Below are 18007 nucleotides of genomic sequence, written 5' to 3' on the forward strand. Positions count from 1 at the left end.
AAACATTTTCAGTAATATTATTCAGCAATCATATCCATATATTAGTTCAGAACAAATACATTTGTAAGGCAGCATTATGTGTTTCAACAGTACTGATTGATTCCAAATCTCAGTTCAGCATTTTCATTAGGAACATTGGTAGAACTCATTATATTATGCTCTGGAAGAGACTTTTTGGCATCATGAGGCTCTGGTTAACTTCCAGACAAAGGTTTTCCCACTTGCTTATTTGAGTGCAAAACCAGCAGTATGAGGAAGGAAATACAATTCCAACATCCGTTCAATTCTTTGATAAAGAGAAAAAAATGCATGTTTCCTTAACCCATGCCGTGCATTTTCCCTCAAAAGAAGCAACATTTATTGATCTTACATGAGGCTATTTACCTAAATACCTTCTGTGTACAGATTAACATTTTCACTTGTCAAAGCTCTTATTACAAATACAACATTGAAACAGAGTAAAGTGCCATTTACCCCGCTGATCCCAAATTTTCTGAGCTGCATTTATTGCTTCTTGCTCAGTTTAATTATTCCTCTGGGAACTTACCTAATCAAAAAGCTTCATTCACCACTATAAGGGCTAACACAAGACACTCAAAGCTTGGTATAAAAAGTGAATAAAGCAGCGTGTTCCACTATATTTGGAAAATGCAGCCTCATGTCCCCAAAACAAAACAATTTAACAAGACTTCAAAAGCAAAAGCTTTGCAGCTACAAGATGTGAAAAATTGGAATTGAAAAAAACATTTATTTTAGGAGTACTTAAGGAGATGTGGAAGGATTAAGATATGTACAACAAAGATTTTAGTGACAGAATAGGAGGACAAAATAATATAGGATTTAGACAGATTATTTTGGAACTTCGTATCATTTACTTTTGAGGTAAGAAGGCAGAGGAAACAAAAACTGAACTTTTCATCAGGAAAATGCTCTATGCTCCAAGTTTGTGCTCCTAAACATGTCCACTTTCCATCAGAAGAAAAGCCCCTTGTTGATCTTTGACCATTGAGACTAGAATGGAGAAACATTCCACTGAATGCTACATCAACATCAATTCTGAACTACGAGGTAATTTTGGTGCACTCCTCACCAACCACTAGCTGCATGGCATAAAGACATATCAGTTAAAAGCGTGCAGTACTGTAGAATTTTAACGGGTAAAGAGAACCAGCAACCTTGACGAAGATTCAAGAGAATGAACCATTATATGTTAACTTTAGAAACCACACATTATTCCACATCCATTCAGGCTACAGTGTCAGGTAAGTAGTAGACTCAGTGTATTGCAGTAAGAATTTACATCTGACAAAGATTATTGGCTATTATATCTAACCTCTAATTCATTAGTAGCAAATTCAAGAAAACTATTCTTTATTCATTAACAACGTTAGTTGATGCAAAGTACTTATGCCTGTAACTGGATATGTCTGGTTAGTGTCTACATTTTCTGGATTAATTCTGGATTGTATAGTGGCCAAATTATAAATGCAGCTGACTGAAAGAGAAAGTACAATAACTTTTATAAACATGTACAGGCTTCAAGGATAATCATTAAAGATGTAGGCCCACTTCAAGACAAAGGTGTTACTTCGGAAGTGAAGGCTGATACTTAACTTTGTAATTTACAGAGGAAAGTGAAAATTGGACTGGAAAGAGTACCTGAAAAGAACATGGAAATAGCTCATACTGAAAGTAAATATTTAAAAGTAAACTCTAAAAAGTGTCTGAAAATAGAAAATTCCAGATGGCATACATCCCACAATATTGAAGGAGATAGCAGGAACATTAACCATAATATTTGAGCACCTGAGATATGCCAAGGGATTAGAGGGTATTTAATGTTAAACTGTGATCAATAAAAAGGAAAGCCTCAAGGCTTTAAGGTTTGGATTAATTCATTGTGGATAAACCTCTATAATATGGATTGAAATTAGTGAACTTGCAGAATGATATGGACTAATCAGCATAGATTTGTAAAAACCGGATTGTGTTCTAATTTAATTGAATCGTTTCAAGGAAATCAGTGTGCACACATAAAGCTTGTGCAGTGGATGCTGTATATGTCAAATTTCTAAAGTCAGAAGATGCAAGACACTTACTGCAAAGGAGGCATTGGTATGAAAGGAAATTTAGCTCATTGTAAGAGGCATGGCTAAATGATGGAAAGAGAGATAATTCACCTTTTTCAGATTGTGGAGGACGGGGATGGAATGTAAAAATCAGAGGGACAGTCAAGTGACTAGCTGTTCTGAACCTCCACATATCCCTGGCACAGTAGAATTGGGAGAATACTGTCCAGCTGAACAATAAAGGGCAAGTTCGCATAGGAAGAGGAATAGAACATGATCCTAAAGAAAGGAGGATAAAAGATGGGAAAAATCTTTAAGTTGAAGCTTTGGCTTGGTTTGTAACTCAAGAAGGATTGTCCAACACATGTACAAATTATCACAATGAGACAGCATTAGGATTGCACTATACATCCAGTGATTTTACTTCAGATAAAAATTCCCTAATTTAGACTGCACAATTTTACTACTTCATCCTTAGCAATGTAAAATTCTTGTCATGCCTGCATGGAAAAATTATGAATTTTAAAACTGCTGTACATAAAACTAACTTACAGTATACGCTTTGAAAACCATTTTCTGTATGTTTAGATTTGACAATAAACCATGGATGGCATGTTCATTATATCTGTTTATCAACTTCTATCTCCCAAAATAGTCAATAGTTTATTGGCATGTTTATGAAACTAAGTAATGGTAATTTGCTTGTACTTAAACTGGTCTATGGTTTAAATTTTTATTCAACAAGTAAGCCACATAAAATAAAATAAGTTCTTTTTTATTGGTGTTGGATGTTTAGCCTTTGGTGCCTAAATTTGGATGAGCACCAACAGGAAGAGTTACTTTTAGATCTAAAAATACTGGAAGTTTCTATAGCCTAAGCAAACTCTGACTATTAGATAATCACATCATTATTGCGCTGTAGGATTTCCTGAATAACTTGGAACAACACTGAATGCTGCTATTCACTAATGTAGACAACAAAATATTAAAAGAAGCTAAAGAAGTGAGTGGCAGACAGACCTTTAACACATTAGTGGTGTTTCTAATTGTCCTCCTCAGTCAGGACAAAAACACTGATTGTGGCTGAACATCCATCTGTTTTACACATCGTCCCAACAAAAGAAATCAAATGCACATGAAATCATTGTGCTGTACTGTATCCTGCATTCCTAACCGTCTCAAATTAAATCCCTAGCAATGCTACGATGCAAAACAAGATTAAACCACTAAGAAATCTGACACTTTGGGAATGAGGAGATTTGCCCAACAAAATACAATCATTGGATTAGGTTTTGTATTGCATGGTTTATAGTAACAGCATAGCTATCAAATTTTCCTAAAGGAGCAAGCCAATGTTTTCTTTGAACTTGAGAAATTGAGTTTTTTTTTTTAAAAAATCACTTAAAATTTGAATGATAATTACAAAAATATTACTCTGCAGGGTTCTCTGCCTGAATATAGTCACTAAAGCTGAAATCGTCCCCAACTGTCATTCTACTGATTGAGACAAAACGAGAACACTGTCAGATTATTAACGGATTTTTATTTTGCACAGAGCATTTTGGGTAACAACAGCAGACAATCAGGGCTCATTCAGCTGACCAAAGTGGTTGAACCTTTTTTCAACACCTTTCTGTTGAGTTGGGGTTGCCTGGAATGATTATTCCTAATTATTTTGAATGCACCCCAATTACCACAGAAGTCCAGCTAGACTTCAATGTACCAAGATGTGTTGTACTGTTGTAAGACACAGGTTAATAGCTGCAATCCCACATAGGATTAATTTACTCATCTCAGTTTGATCAGTGTTTTTTTGGGGGGGGGAGGTGATGTGGAGAAATGTAGCAGAGAGAGTGCTGGGGTTAGTGGGAAATTCTACCCATCAAGAAGGCAGTGGATTAAAAACTGGAGTTTGCAGAGTTCTCCGAGGATTATAGAGCTGAAGAACGTTACTGATAAAGGGGCTGGACCGTGAAGAAATTTAAATATGAGAATTATAGATTGGGAACAAAGGGAAACCAGGATCCAATGTAGTGGATGATAAGCCATGATCGTATTGAATGGCAGAGTAGGCTCGACGAGCTAAATGGCCTGCTCCTGCTCCTACGTTCCTATGTTCCAATGTAGGTTAAGGGCATAGGAGAGATGAGTGATCAGGACTTGATGCTAGTTATGATTACAGCAGTAGAGTTTAGGATGAGCTGAAGTTTATGCAAGTCAGAAGGGTGGGATGCCAAACAATTTGATACTCGAGTCTGGGAGATGCAAAAGACATGTGAAGGTGCAGACAGGAGTTCAGAAGCTCCCTTCAAGGTCCAATAGGACAGCAAGATTGCAAAGGGTCAGCTTCAACCCGAGACAGAATCTGAGGAGAGGAATAGAATTAGAATGGAGGGAGCCAAAGACAATGGCTTCGCTCTTCCCAATGTTTAACAGGAGGAAATTGTGACTCATCCAGATTGGCTGAGTGTTGGACAAATTGCTGACAACATAGCTCCACTACCATGTGACTCCTGAGCGTTGCCAGTTTACATATGAAACAGGGTGCCATAGTTTCGATTTTAAATCTCCCGCTCTAAAAGAAATTAGATGGGGTAGCGGGGCAGTTAAAATAATACAAATCACCTAAATCCATCCACTCTCACTTCCTTCCCAACATGTCCTGGGATTTACCTATTCTTTTGAGCAGGTGAGGGGGATACCTGCACAAAATAAGCACGGAGCTACTTTAAATATGTAGATAGAGGCCAGTGATGCAATTAGGATCCAAACTACAATTTCAACCTGAAGCCTGAGCTGGCTTGTGTTGGCTCCTCTGTCAGGCAAAACCTGCCCTGAACCTGATCCTAGCCCCAAAAATACCCAGAAGATAAGTTCTGAAGTTATATTTGGGTTTCCATGTGGGACAGGAGAGGCAAGAGATCTCCACCGGACCATACAAGAAGGCTTCAAACCTCCCTTGTGTAAGGCTATCCTCCCACCCACCTTGTCTACACCCTTCTCCCTTCCCCAATTGCAGCCAGTCGCTCCCACTCTGAGGTGGGTGTTACAAAGAAGAAGAAGCCAAAGATAAATCCTTGTTGGCTCTAGAGGCAGAGGTGTGGTGGGGGGATGGCAGAGGAAACTATTGCCTCACCCCATCTTAATTCTGTAATATCCTCCAACCCTACAGCCATCCCAAATAGCTGCACTCCCCTAATCTGGCCTCTTGAGCCAATTAGAGTTTTAATCGCCCCACCAGTGGTGGACATGCCTTCAATTACCCAGGCCCCAAGTTCTGGAATATCCTCCCTAAATCTCTCTGTCTCTCTACTTCCCTTTCCTCCTTTTAAGATATTCCTTAAAACCTACCTCTTTGTCTAGCTTTTGGCCATCTCACCTAATATCTCTATGTGGTTTGGTGTCATATTTTGTTTAATAATGCTCCCCTGTAGCATCTTTGAACGTTTTATTACATTGAAGATGTTAGATAAATATAGGCTGTTTTTGTTGAGATGCTCTGGCTGGACTGATAAGAATGCAATTAAGCAGGTAGGTCTGCCATCTGCACATTAGGGGAGAGGAGTTGCAGGAGGATGATATGGTTGTTCATGACCATAGTGCACCATAGTCAGAGTGGCATATGATGCTATGTGGGCTATCACTGTGTGTGACAGGACACAGATTGTAGAGAACCTCTGAGATTTGTGCGCCCCTCCAATTCAGGCCTCTTAAGCATTCCTGATTTTAGTCACTGTATCACAGGTTGCTAAGGCCCTGAGCTCTGGAATTCCTTCCTTAAGCTTTCTGCCCTCCTTGAAGATGCTCCTTTAAACCTAACGCTTAGGTCAATTGAGGAAAACTTTGGTCAAATATCTCCTTATGTGACTCAGTGCAAATTTTGTGAAGTGACTTAGGATATTTCGCTATCTTAAAGGGGCTATACAAATATAGTTGTTGTTGGATTCGGTATACCAGGAAAGGAGTGAAAATCAGTAGGAGTGAAGTCAAAGGCTAACTACCAGTAGATGTTACATTGACAGTCTGAAGCTATGCTCTGATAAACATATTTATTTCAATTTTAAAACTTTCATATCACACAGGGAATTAATCTAATTATGTACTTTCCTTTTAGGAATTCTGCTATCATGAAGACCAGACCACATAGCCTGTCTCTGAGCTGGCGTACTTCTGGAATTCCCAAGTTTACCTTAAGTTAAAGGAGACATTTTAAAATGTATAATAGTGCCTCTTGTGCAATTGCTTTTTGCTGATATTTTGTATTAAATTTGAGGAATGTTACTGAATCTGAGTTTATATTATCTGAGTTTATATTATTCAACATCATATTCTGTACTTAAAAAGGTTTTACATTGCTTTATTGCCTATGAAAAATAGGTTTAGAAGCTATATCAGTTTTGTTTAAACTTTTCCAACTTTTTAAAATGAATTATTCAAATTCTTGAAAAAGCACTTACATTCTTGCACTGGATTATGGGATTAAAAGAGAAGAATGAATCTGCTGTATTACCCAGTTTACACTTAAGCAGATCGGCAGCTAAAGTAAATCTCCTGTGAATTTAAACAAACGCAAATCAGTGTAGATGTCAAGCAGGTAAATATATTTCCCATACGCAAGCTGGCAAAGCAGATTTCACCGCAAAGTCTCAACATGAATGCAGCTTTAAGTTAGACAAAAGTATAAATGGAACTTCAGGATAGTGCTGTTTCAATGACAATGCACTGTTAAGTGGCTGTTAACTACAGAAGCTAAGGAGTGATTTTTTACACTCCAATAAGCAATCTGAGAGCTCAATTGCCCTGCCACTATACTTTATGAATTAGTTTCCTTCTATTAAATTCTAACTTCAACACTGATAGATGAAGTGACTTAAGTACACACCTTATTAATATTCAAATTAAAATGCTGTATGCGAATGCTACATAGAAGTATCTTTCAGGAGCCTCATTCTGGATGGATTTTAAAAAACCCAATAGCAAATTGCAGATTACCATTTTATATAGAAATTCAGATATTTATACAAAACTGTTTGTGACTTTTGGAAATTTGCCACAGACAGTTCAAGGCATGCAGTGTAATGACAGCAATCCACTTCAGAAGTCTGGATTAAAATCTAACCAGACATTTTTGACATTACTAACTTAAGAGACATGTTTGCAGACATAACTTCCAGTTCAAGTTAATGGGACTGGAGTTTGTTTGTGAAAGAAAATGCCCAAGTTGTTCTCAATGGAGAGTAAGGGCAGAGTTCCTCCTCTCAACAACATCTCTATGCAAAGCACCAGAAAACAGCTGCCGACCTGAAGGGCCACCCTCGCATGCTTGCTTTGCACTAATTCCATGCAGCACTAACAGAGTAGTAGCAGCAGCATTAGCAGGTATTGATTCCAGGTAAAGTGTGCTGGCCTGTGAGAAAGGTGAGGTGAAACAGCAGGAAAAAGTAAGCTTTCATTAAACAACTCCAATTGTTTGGACACTTAGAAAGCATCAATTCACTAAACGGAAAAGTCATATTTATAATTCACCACACAAAGACGGGTAAAAGAAACTTATCTATGTCTAGCCCATAAACAATCATTCTTAGCAACATAATGATGACAGATCAGCTTGAGACAGAAAATTCATGTTTACATGGATAGTTTGTTGAAGGAAAAATGGTTAGGATGATATGGAAACAGGATGGGTAATTTTTTTTATATTTGATCATGGGGTGAGGACATCACTGGCTAGGCCAGCATTTATTGCCCATCCCCTAATTGCCCTCGAGAAGGTGGCTGGGAGCTGCCTTCTTGAACCACTGCAGTCCATGGGAACCAAATTAGTAATAGCAAAGGTACAGTCTTTGAGGATACAAAACAGAATGATTCTTTTTGTACTTTAATTTGAAGATGTTTGCCAACACTTGAAATTTTAATGCTAAACAAAGTAAATATTGTTACAAATGCTGGACAACACAAGGAGGTTATATTTTAAAATGTCTCCTTTAACTTAAGGGAAACTTGGGAATTTCAGAGGTACTCCAACTAAGAGACAGGCCTATGTGGTCTGGTTGCCATGGGGGTGAAACTCAAATACAAACCTATTGAAATCCAGTGACAATTTTTACACCTTTCCACAGTAAAGGCACAGCTGATTTGTCAGACACAGGGACAGACTGAGACAAGGCAGATACTGCTGTGTAAAAGCAGGATGCTTGTAAAGAATTTGTTTTCTGCTCGAGAGGAAGGTAACAGAACAGGTGGGACTTTGAAGATTTAAGGGATGAGGAGTTGCCGAGATGGGTCTTGCTGGTGCAAGTTTGATCTGGGAGACTCCATCTGAGTGGAAGGACTTTTGAAGGACACTAGAAATTGCAACCTGGCGTGCCAGGGAGAAGTGAGCATACAAGGAGAGCCGAGGGCAACACTGGACTTGTCCTTGTAATGCTAGATATCTGCCAGAAGCACGGTGCACAGCGAAAGGTTGTAACATGTCTCGATTGCATTAGTTAGTAATGTAAAAGTGCCTTTTTCTTAGTTTGGTTGCCTGTTAATGAATATTTGTTCTATGTTAATTTTAGTTTGTTTGTTATAGTAAAAACGTTCATGGAACCTTTTCCTCTTGTTATTTCCATTGGCTGTTTGGGAAATTCATCTGTTTCAAAAAATTATCAGTCTCTACGGGGATCATAACAATATTTTTACTGCTAATATGCTTGTGGTATGCAGTAACATCCAACTCAGTGGGCAGATGGGGCCTCAGTTTAAAATTTCATATGAAAGACAGCACCTCCGACACTCTATCAGTATTGCGCTGTAATGTCTGTCTAGATTATTTACTCAAATCTCTGGATTAGGGTTTGGATCCAGGACCTCTTGACTCTGAGGCAATTGCTTACCACTATGATAAAGTTGACCCAAGGTGTGTTAGCAGAAAATGAAATAACTTTAATCTTTAATCACAGCTTGACAGAAAAAGGTACTAAAAATATTATGAAAATGGAAAAATAACTAAAAAGACTCAGCCCATGATAGAACTCCTTTACCATGCTGCTTCCCTTAGGTGAACCCAGCATAGTCCCATCTGAGGCAGAAATAGAATCAGACAGCTCTATTTAAATACAGCTCTGACTCATTTTCAGGTAAATTATTCTAAAAGATTACATTTATTATTAAAATGATGACAATACCAAACGTATGAAACTTAACAGAATTTCTGAACCCCTAACATTTCCTAACTTCCCTAACTTCTCCTGTACTGTCAACCATAGTATCTGGAATAAATACCTTACAGTGTCTTGTATGAATGTTCTATGCCAATGCAACCTAGTAGGGAGTATTTCTATTGTGTCATGTGCTTACAGGAGCACCCACTAATCAGGAAGAAGGTTAAAAAGTTATTTATTCCCAATTCGAGCATGGTAGTGGGTTTAATGGGAAAAGCAGTTCGTTGCCTTTCATCTTTCTAGTGGTTTGCTTGGTGGCTAATCGACTAGATAATATTGTTGAAATAATGTCCAAAGGACACAGCTAACCTAATGGTTTTAGCTCTTAGGTTAAGATGCTCTGGCAAGCTTGTGATTCAAGCAAAGGAAAATCCCAGCTGTTTTTCAATCTTTAGAATGCATTCTTCCAGCAGAAAAACTATCCTTAGGGCAAACTGAAAGCTTGCTGCTATGGTTGAGTTTTGAAATGATTCCAGCTGGATGTTCTCCAGCTTTACCAGGACTCCCAATTGAACAGAAAGAACAGTAAAGTTTTCTGATTCATGTAGAAAATCAAAATTTCTCCTCCTCACTCTAGGAATAAAGATAAATAGTTGTCACATGTTTCTGCTCTTTAGTGAGCAATGTGCTTTGGGCTCTGTCCATGCTTCATGTGCATTCCCCCCAAATACTTGCCAATTCCTGAATACTTTAATTCATAATAAAGCCCTACACCTTACTTTTTTTTACATTTGTGATGTTTTAGCGTGTGCACAGAAGATAGAACAGTGGAACAAGTTAGCTAGACAGCAAACTGGCTGCTCTGCTTCCCTATATTACAACAGTGAAGACACTTCAAAAGTAATTCATTGGCAATGACCTGCTTTGGGGTTTCATGAAGTCGTCAAAGGCACTATATAAATGAAAAAAAAATCTTTCTGTAATTTCTTTGATGATCACACACTGTGAACTACCCATAGGCATTAAAAGTTCAATTTACAGCCCAGTACCAAGTAGGATCCAAAGGATTTTTATAAATACTTGCCAGTTTGATAAATTGAAGCCTTTCTTTTGCAAAGTAAAATTTTACACATTTACATTGATTCACTGCCCATTTTGAAACCATCTTGCTTCTCTATCACCTATTCATTTGATATGATCAAAAGAAATGTACCTAAAGGTAGCCTGTGCTTTTTAGCCATCGTATCTAATGGTATGATTAATGATGTGTCACCATGAATAGAATGCGTTTGAAATGCAACTGAATAAAGCTAGTTTTCATAAAACATTTCAAATCAAATGCAAAAGAATATTTTCATTGCAGGAGAGTTTCCACCTGTTATGAAATTAATTCCCATTGAACTCAAATTACTGAGACAGAAGATAAATGTAAAGAAACTTCTGAGGGAATGCAAACTGCAAGAGTTTGATGACATGTAATGCATCATTGATCCCCTCCAATTACCCTGTCTTAGACTGAAAATAGATGCACAACTTTCAACAGAATAGAGTTCTTATAAGTATCTGCACACAGGACACACAAGACATGCGCACATGCGCAAACATGCGCACATAACTCTCTCACCACATTTGGAACTAGGTTTTGTGATTTCTGCAACAACATAATAGAAAATATTTCCTAGCACCCCTAGGAAACGCCAAATAAAAAAATTAAATTCAAAATTTGCTATGGATGAAAAACAATAGATAAATGAACTGGCCCAGGTACGAAACTAAATCAAAAACAAAAATACTTGGAAAAACTCAGCAGGTCTGGCAGCATCTGTGGAGAGGAACACAGTTAACGTTTTGAGTCCGCATGACTCTTCAACAGGACTAAGGAAAAATAGAAAAGGGTTGAAATATAAACTGGTTTAAGGGGGAGGGGGGACAAGAAGAGCTGGATAGAGGGCCAGTGATAGGTGGAGATAACCAAAAGATGTCACAGACAAAAGGACAAAGAGGTGTTAAGGTGGTGATATTATCTAAAGGAATGTGCTAATTAAGGGTAGAAAGCAGGACGAGCAAGGTACAGATAGCCCTAGTGGGGGTGGGGTGGGGTGAAGGAATCGAAAAAGGCTAAAAGGTAGAGATAAAACAATGGATGGAAATACATTTAAAAATAATGGAAATAGGTGGGAAAAGAAAAATCTATATAAATTATTGGAAAAAACAAAAAGGAGGGGGAAAATCAGAAAAGGGGTGGGGATGGAAGAGAGAATTCATGATCTAAAATTGTTGAACTCAATATTCAGTCTGGAAGGCTGTAAAGTGCCTAGTCGGAAGATGAGGTGCTGTTCCTCCAGTTTGCGTTGAGCTTCACTGGAACAATGCAGCAAGCCAAGGACGGACATGTGGGCATGAGAGCAGGGTGGAATGTTGAAATGGCAAACGACAGGGAGGTCTGGGTAATGCTTGTGGACAGATCGAAGGTGTTCTGCAAAGCGGTCACCCAGTCTGTGATTGGTCTCTCCAATGTAGAGGAAACCGCTTTGGGAGCAACGAATGCAGTAGACTAAGTTGAGGGAAGTGCAACTGAAATGCTGCTTCACTTGCAAGGAGTGTTTGGGCCCTTGGACGGTGAGGAGAGGGGAAGTAAAGGGGCAGGTGTTGCATCTTCTGCGGTTGCATGGGAAGGTGCCGTGGGAGGGGGTTGAGGTGTAGGGGGTGATGGAGGAGTGGACCAGGGTGTTACGGAGGGAACGATCCCTACGGAATGCCGCCAGGGGGTTGAAGGGAAGATGTGTTTGGTGGTGGCATCATGCTGGAGTTGGCGGAGGATGATCCTTTGAATGCGGAGGCTGGTGGGGTGATAAGTGAAGACAAGGGGGACCCTATCATGGTTCTGGGAGGGAGAGGAAGGTGTGAGGGCAGATGCGTGGGAGATGGGCCGGACACGGTTGAGGGCCCTGTCAACCACCGTGGGTGGAAAACATCGGTTAAGGAAGAAGGAAAACATGTCAGAGGAACTGTTTTTGAAAGTGGCATCATCAGAACAGATGCGACGGAGGCAAAGGAACTGAGAGAATGGATGGAGTCCTTACAGGAAGCGGGGTGTGAGGAGCTGTAGTCGAGGTAGCTGTGGGAGTCGGTAGGCTTGTAATGGATATTGGTGTACAGTCTATCACCAGAAATTGAGATAGAGAGGTCAAGGAAGGGAAGGGAAGTGTCAGAGATGGGCCATGTGAAAATGATGGCGGGGTGGAAATTGGAAGCAAAATCAATAAATTTTTCCAGGTCCAGACAAGAGCATGAAGCAGCACCGAAGTAACCATCAATGTTCCGGAGAAAGAGTTGTGGGAGGGGGCCGGAGTAGGACTGGAACAATGAATGTTCCACATACCCCATAAAGAGACAGGCATAGCTGGGGCGCATGCGGGTACCCATAGCCACACCTTTTATTTGGAGGAAGTGAGAGGAGTTTAAGGAGAAATTGTTCAGTGTGAGAACAAGTTCAGCCAGACAGAGGAGAGTAGTGGTGGATGGGGATGGGGATTTTTGCTTTTACAAAACTAAATCTATACCCAGCACACTTTAAAATTAGATTGCCAAGTAAATTCACCTTTTGACAAGCCACAGGCAACTTTTGCAGTTAAACAGCAGTTTAAAAAATTCAATGAATGTGGCAAAAAATTATAAAAGGTAACTTATTAAAAGGCAGCCTTGGGAATATGCGTTGTGCAGCATCTGCAGTTTCTGGTTCCCTAATGTCCTGTAGGGAAGGAAATCTGCCATTCTTACCTGGTCTGGCCTACATGTGACTCCAGACCCACAGCAATGTGGTTGACTCTTAGGTGCCCTCTGAAAAAGGGGGCAGTTGGGGGTGGGAATAAATGCTGGCCTAGCCAGTGATGCCCACATCCCCAGGAATGAATTTTTAAAAAAAATTTGAACTGAGTAAAAATCAGTTTGAAAATCTATTTGACAGGATATCAAAATATATCTAAAACAGTGTGGAAATAATTCACACCGGTCATTTTTAAGAGGATATATGACACGATTAAATATTTGTCTATTTAGGAACAGAGGTAACTCCAGGTTTTAAGTAAGATCATAAGAAATTGGAGGAGTAGGCCATTCAGCTCATCAAGCCTGCATCACCATTCAATAAGTTTTTTTATTCTTTGATGGGATGTGGGCATCGATGGCATGGCCAGCATTTGCTGCCCATTCCTAATTGCCCTTGAACTTGCTTAGTCATTTCAAATGGCAGCTAAGAGTCAATCACATTGCTGTAAATTTAGAGTCACATGGAGGCCAGGCCAGGTAAGGATGGCAGATTTCCTTTCCTAAAAGTACCAGATGGGCTTTCATGACAATCAGTGATAGTTCTATGGTGGGCATTACTGAAACTAGCTTTAAATTCCAAATTTTTTAAAATTTAAATTCCACCAGCCACCATGGTGAGATTTGAACACATGCCACCAGAGCATTAGCCTAGGGTTACTAGTCCAGTGACATTACCACTACCCCACCATCTTCCTTGAATGGCTGATCTGATTGTGGCCTTAACTTCACTTTTCTTCCTTGAATCCCTTGTTAATCAAAAAATCTGTCTAACTCAGCCTTGAATATATTCAATGACCCAGCCTCCACAGCTCTCTGTGGAAGAGAATTCCATGAGATCTTTGCTTGTGCAGTAACCTTTTATGTGGCAGCTTAACAAATAACTTTTGAAAATCCAAATACACTACATCTACTTGTTCCCCTTTATCCACTCTGCTCGTTACACCCTCAAGGAACTCTAATAAATTTATCAAACACAATTTCTCTTTCACAAAACTATGCTGACCCTGACATAGTATTGTCAGTTTCTAAATGTTCTGCCACTGCCTCCTTAACAATGGATTCTAGCATTTTCTCAATGACAGATATTAAAACTGGCCTTTGGTTTCCTGTTTTCTATCCCCTTACTTTGTAAGCTCTGTCTCTTCCTGTCACGCTGGTTATCATTACCACATTGTTACCTTGCACTATTGCCTTGTCCTTTCTCTTTAACTTTTCAAATCTCCCCTGGTTGACCCCAGCCCTCCACTCCCCCACTGTTTATTTTGAAGCCCTCTCTATAGCCCGAGTAAAGGTCACCAAATAAATTTAGTATTGAACAAAAAACAGAATTTTTACATGCAGACTCCAACCATACAAATAATTTGTTTTACATTTTTGCTAGGCTTAGAATGCGGAATAGTGTTAAAAGACAAAGTTAAGGGCACTCCACCTGAATGCATGCAGAATTCGCAACAAGTTGGATGATTTAAAGACACAAGTAGAGGTAAATGGGTACGATCTAATCACCATTAAGGAAACATGGTTATAGGGTAACCAAGACTGGGGACTGAACATCCAAGGACATTCGACATTTAGGAAGAACAGGCAAAAAGGGAAAGAAGGCGGTGTTGCGCTGATAATAAGGGATGGGATCAGTACATGAGAAAGGGACAATCTCAGATCAGAAGAACAAAATGTGAAATCTGTTTGGGTAGAGCTAAGAAACAGCAAGAGGCAGCAAACATTGGTATGAGTTGTTTATAGGCCACCAAACAGCAGTGGTAGTGTGGAGGCATGGTATTAATCAGGAGATTAGAGAAGCATGTAGTATGGGTAATACCGTAATCATGGGTGACTTCAAGCTGCAAATAGACTGGGTAAATCTAATGAGCACGAATGCTGTGGAGGACAAGTTTCTGCAGCGTGTTAGGGATGGTTTTATAGAGCTGTATGTTGAGGAACCGACTAGAGAACCGGTTATTTTACATCTAGTATTATGTAACGAGAAAGGGCTAATTAATAACCTTGTTGTAAAATAACCTTTAGGGACAAGTGACCATAATATGATAGGATTTTACATTATGTTCGAAACTGAGGAAGTTCAATCTGAAGCCAGGGTGTTAAATTTGATCAACGGAAATTATGAAGGTATGGGGGGCAAATTGGCTGAGGTGTATTAGGAAAATCATTAAAAGATATGACCATACAAAGGCAAAGGGTAGCCTTTAAAGAATTATTACATACTTTACAGCAATTATACAGTCCTTCAAGGCACAAAAACTCAAAAAGAAAAGTCAGTCAACCGTGGCTAACAAAGAAAGCTAAGGATTGCATATGATTAAAAGAAAAGGCCTATGAAGGTGCCAGAAATAGTAGTAAACCTGAGGATTGGGAGCAGTTTAGCATACAGCAAAGGAGGGCCAAGAAACTGATAAAGAAAGGGAGAATAGAACATGAATGTAATCTAGCAAAAAGGGCAACATTTTTCTCCCATTGGGGGGATGTGCGGGAGCGGGCGTGGGCGGGCAGGTTCCCGATCGGCGCCCCCAGTCAGGGACACACCACCATTTTACGTGGGCGGGCCAATTAAGGCCCGCCCAGTGTGACGTTCACCAGGGGGTGCTGCGCTTCCTGTGCAAGTGGGGGGGGAGGGATTCCCTGAGCCGGGAGTGCGCTCTTTCACGCGTGTGTACGAAAGAGCGCACGGATCTCCCTGAGGCAAAGTGCTCCCTCAGGGAGATTGGCTCAAAAGTAAAAAGCTGTTTAAACAATAGAAAAAATGTCACTGCCATGCCCCCTGACAGTGCCACATGAGTTGGGGTATGTGCATAACTTTTATTTTAAAATATTCAGAAATTTTTAAATCCCTCATGAAACCTCATCCCGCCTGTGGATGAGGTTTCATGTTTTTTCAGAAGTCCACCAGGGCTCCCGGCCTGTCAGCCAACCTTAAGGTTGGACGGGCAGGTCCATTAATGATTTTAATTACTTTTTATTGGCCTTAAAAGGCCATTGACAGGTTGGCCAGTGTCCGACGTCAACCCACGTCATTTTACACATCGGCGAGCAGGCCTTGCCCCCACTCGCCAACCGGAAGATGCAGCCCATAAAAACAGACAATAAAAACTCCAGAAAATAAAAAATATGTAAGAAGGAAATGTTTGGCTAAGACAAATGTGGGTCCATTACAGGCAGAGTCAAGAGAATTTATAATGGGTAATAGAGAAAGGCAGGGAAGCTAAATGATTACTTTATGCCTGCCTTCACTGGGGAAGGTACAAGAAATCTCCCAGAATTAGAGATTCAAGAGACTACGGAGAATGAGGAGTTGAAAGAAATTAGTATTAGTAAGAAGGTTATTTTGGAGAAATTAATGGGACTGAAGGTTGGTAAGTCCCCGAGTCCTGATATTCTACATCCCAGAGTGTTGAAAGAAGTAACTATGGAGATAGTGGATGCATTGGTGATCATCTTCCAAAATTCTATAGATTCTGGAACAGTTCCTGCAGATTGGAAGGCAGCAAATGTCACCCTATTTAAGAAGGGCGGGAGAGAGAAAACAGGGAACTACAGATCTGTTCGCCTTACATCGGTAGTAAGGAAAATGCTGGAATCTGTTGTAAGGAATGTGATAAATGGGCACTTAGATAATAATGATCTGATTTGGCATAGTCAACATGGAATTATGAATGGGAAACTGTATTTGATGAACCTGTTGGAGTATTTTGAGGATGTCACTAACAGAATTGATAAAGGAAAGTCAGTGGACATGGTGTACTTGGAGTTTAAGAAGGCTTTTGATAAAGTCCCTCACAGGAGGTTGGTTAACAAAATTAAAGCACATGGGATAGGAGGCAATATACTGGCATGGATTAAGGATTGGCTAACAGGCAGAAAACAGAGAGTAGGAATAAATGGGTCATTCTCGTGTTGCCAGGCTGTGACTAGTGGGGTACTGCAAGGATCAGTACTTGGCCCCAGCTGTTCACAACATATATCAATGATTTGGATTTGGGGACCAAATGTAATATTTCCAAGTTCATGGATGACACAAAGCTAGGTGGGAATGTGTGTTGTGAGGCAAATGCAAACGGCTTCAAGGGATTTGGATAGGCTTAGTGGGCTGAATTTTGCTGTCAGCGAGCAGGGGGCGGGGCCCACTCGCCGACATGTAAAATGATGCGGGATGATGTTGGGGGGAACCCCTGACATCATCCCACCCCATTTAAATTTTTAGGAAGGCGGGGGCACAGCCAAATCAGCTGTGGGCCTAAAGGTTGGTGAGCAGGCCAGGAGCCCCGGCAGGAAATAGATAAAACATGAAACCTCATCCAGCGGCGGGATGAGGTTTCATGTAGGGATTTAAAAAGTTTAATGAAGTTTTAGTGTAATGAATGAACATGTCCCATCTCATGTGACATTGTCATATGACGGGGACATGTTAAGGATTTTTTTTTCCTATCTTTAACGTTTTTAAAAGTGTCAGCGATCTCCCTGAGGCAGCACTTAGCCTCAGGGAGATCTGTGCTCTTTCGTGCGCATGCGTGAAAGGGCGCACTCTCGCTTTTGGGGAAGCCCCCCCCCTGCCCACACAGGAAGCGCTTCCCGGCAGACGTCATGCTGGGCGGGCCTTAATTGGCCTGTCCACGTAAAATGGCAGCTTCTCCGGCCGGGATTGGTTCCCCGCCCGCCGGAGATTGGCTCGGGCCCACTCACCCGGCAGGCAGAAAATTCTGCCCAATGAGTGGGCAAGGTCATGGCAGATGGAATATAACGTAGAAAAATGTGAGGTTATCTACTTTGGTAGGAGGAACAGGTATGCAGAGTATTTCTTAAATGGCGAGAGATTAGAAAATGAAGATGTACAAAGGGACCTGGGCGTACTCGTCAATAAGTCACTGAAAGCTAACATGCAGGTACAGCAAGCAATTAGGAAGGCTAATGGTATATTAGCCTTTATCTCAAGAGGATTTGAGCACAGAAGTA

At 40.3% G+C, this 18007-nt stretch overlaps 1 protein-coding gene and 1 long non-coding RNA gene across 4 annotated transcripts in view; one reads left to right on the forward strand and one right to left on the reverse strand.

Moving 5' to 3' along the window:
• Window positions 1-6350, forward strand: part of LOC144678734 (uncharacterized) — a 38693-nt gene extending 32343 nt beyond the window's left edge. For both annotated transcript variants that reach the window (XR_013576166.1, XR_013576165.1), the window contains one exon: window positions 6184-6350. This is a non-coding gene — a long non-coding RNA (uncharacterized LOC144678734). The remainder of the gene's footprint in view (window positions 1-6183) is intronic.
• The window catches only part of egfra (epidermal growth factor receptor a (erythroblastic leukemia viral (v-erb-b) oncogene homolog, avian)), a 356316-nt gene that overhangs the window by 243726 nt on the left and 94583 nt on the right, over window positions 1-18007 (reverse strand). The gene's annotated exons all lie outside the window — the stretch shown is intronic.

Source organism: Cetorhinus maximus, chromosome 3 (assembly GCF_964194155.1).
Source record: "Cetorhinus maximus chromosome 3, sCetMax3.hap1.1, whole genome shotgun sequence".
NCBI classification, from domain to species: domain Eukaryota; kingdom Metazoa; phylum Chordata; class Chondrichthyes; order Lamniformes; family Cetorhinidae; genus Cetorhinus; species Cetorhinus maximus.